General features: G+C 51.2%; 1 protein-coding gene across 1 annotated transcript in view; it reads right to left on the reverse strand.

The window, feature by feature from the left end:
* Positions 1–2,438: 2,438 nt before the first annotated feature.
* LOC123136312 (E3 ubiquitin-protein ligase UPL4) overlaps positions 2,439–2,712 on the reverse strand; it is a gene marked incomplete in the record, with an annotated part of 8,905 nt that continues 8,631 nt past the window's right edge. Inside the window, 1 exon segment of the mRNA XM_044555668.1 lies at positions 2,439–2,691.

The raw sequence follows: 2,712 nt of genomic DNA on the forward strand, positions 1-2,712 counted from the left end.
TACACATATACCCATGCATATGTAGTGTAGTTCCTTGCTTGCGAGTACTTTGGATGAGTACTCACGGTTGCTTTCTCCCCCCTTTTTCCCCTTTTCCTTTCTTTCTGGTTGTCGCAACCAGATGCTGGAGTCCAGGAGCCAGACGCCACCGTCGACGACGACCCCTACTACACCGGAGGTGCCCCTACTACGTGCAGCCCGCTGACGACGTCCAGGAGTAGTTAGGAGGATCCCAGGCAGGAGGCCTGCGCCTCTTTCGATCTGTATCCCAGTTTGTGCTAGCCTTCTTAAGGCAAACTTGTTTAACTTATGTCTGTACTCAGATATTGTTGCTTCCGCTGACTCGTCTATGATCGAGCACTTGTATTCGAGCCCTCGAGGCCCCTTGCTTGTATTATGATGCTTGTATGACTTATTTATGTTTTAGAGTTGTGTTGTGATATCTTCCCGTGAGTCCCTGATCTTGATCGTACACGTTTGCGTGCATGATTAGTGTACGATTGGATCGGGGGCGTCACAGGTAGGGTCACCAGTTTCTTCCTCGGTGGCTTGGGCGGCGGGGCTATGAAAAAGTTCACTTCGGTTGCTCATTCAACTTCAACCAACAATGCATGACAGTGAAGTTTTTCTTCTCCAACTTCTTGTACACCAAACAAGCACCAGAAGGTTATAAAGTGAAACATTGTCAACAATGCATATCTAGCTAGTGAGCAACAAAACTAAGCATATCCGGCTAGTGATCAACTTACTTGCTCGATGATTTGTGCACCGCTAAGCCACCGTGTGATGAGATGCTTCAAGTGCCAGCAATACTTTGACACGGCCTCTTGGATGGTATTATCATCGATAGTTGAGGGACTTCGATTCACGGTTGTGGATGACCGCGTCGGAGTAGGGAGTGAAATGTTTATGTTCGTGGAACCAAGCTTGTTCCAAAATGTTGTGCCCTTTTGCTCCGTGCCATGGATCAGCTCGAGGCTACTCGCCAACCATGCATCGCACAATAGCTCGTCCTCGCGCATGTTGAAGCTTTATCCTTACCCTTCTTCTTTGGATAGTCGGTTGTATCATCTGGATCATCGTCGTCCTCCTCCTGCTGCTGCTGTCTGGCGGCCCAATGTGATGTTGTTGTGTGCCCACGCCGGTTTGGGTGTAGGACTGTTGCGTGCCCGTCTGGGTGTAGACTGCTGTTGCGGGTAGTTGCCGGACTAGGTGGGATCCGAGTCTTCCACCTGCCTATCCTCATAGCCAACTCCTCCTCATTCGCCTCCGTCGTGGATGATGTCGAGCATCTCCTTGTCCGGCTCGTTGTACGCCGGATCCCCCGCTCTAGGCGTTGTAGCGAACAACATGCAGGCACCCATCTGCTCCCCGCCTGCCGCCCGCGCCTGGACGAGCTGCGGCGAAGAACACTCCGAGAAGAGCCGCATTTACGTCGACGATGTAAGGCACCTTCCCGGCGGCGGTTTCGAGCTGCTTGGCGGCGTATAAGTATGGAGGCTTGTAATGCACTGGCCACAACGTCGTCCGTACGGTGGGCGCGCCCGTCTGGGCACCGCGGCCTCCGCCGTGACCTCCACCACGTCCTCCATGACCACCATGCCCTACGCCATCACCGCCACCACTACCACGCCCAACGACTGTCGTCGGCTTCTTGAGCTTCTCCTCCTTTGCGGCCTTCGCTTTGACGCACCGAATTGCCGCGTAGCCGAGCCGATCTTCTGGGTGAGTGTGATGCTCGGATCCTCCGACACCTCCATCTCCGAAAGGTTCTCCTCCGGTTCCATGCTCAACGACGGAAGGAAGGTGAGGGTGGGAGAAAGGGGCAGGAATTGGGTGGAGAGTGGCGGTGGGTGGAAAAATAGAGAGAGATTTTAGCGCGAAAATAATGCAGGTTGCTACAAAAGCACGGGCTCCGCCTTCCTTTTGAGTGGGCCAGGGGTCAAAGTCTGGGCAGATGCAAGCGGTTTGAGGGTCAACATTGAAAATGCCCTGAGAACACCAAACAATGGAATTCCACAAGGAATTTTTCTAATTGGAGTACCGGGAGTCCCATTTCCACAGAAATATCTGTGGAGTTTTTCTAATTGGAGTACCGGAGCTGCTGCACCAGGTGTATTTCCCTAAGAGTTACTCCAATACAGAATATATCCCCAAAGATTTCGGTTGGAGCTAGCATTTGCCAAACATGAATACCATCTGAACTCCTGATGCTACTGGTATAACACCTGGCATGTATACCCAGTCCTGAGTGAAAATGACATCGCAAGCATGATCCTTATCAACAAAATAGTCGCGCAATAAATCAACAAAACCCAAAGTCATTACACGTTCCCCTTACAAGGGAGCCAACGTGGGCATTCTGTGGAGGCCAGACATACACCCACAAGCAAGATTGCAATAGACATATTTCGGCAAATGCTAGGCAATAAAAGATGCATCAGGCAAACACCGGCTAAGAACGATATATAGATAGATAGATAGCAATGGCACTTGCAGCCAATGTGTATGTACAGCAAAAGACCAGGCCACATAAATAGCAGCGATCTAAGTCGATGGTCGCCATGTTCGCCAACACTCGAGAGCACACCTAAAAGGCTTCTAAGACTAGTATGTACAGGCAAGGATAGATAAGGCTGGTGTGGCGGGGCACCCTCTGCTTCTTCCCCTCCTATCATCAGCTCCACACCCAATCATGTCGCAAAATTACCC

Source organism: Triticum aestivum, chromosome 1B (assembly GCF_018294505.1).
Source record: "Triticum aestivum cultivar Chinese Spring chromosome 1B, IWGSC CS RefSeq v2.1, whole genome shotgun sequence".
NCBI classification, from domain to species: domain Eukaryota; kingdom Viridiplantae; phylum Streptophyta; class Magnoliopsida; order Poales; family Poaceae; genus Triticum; species Triticum aestivum.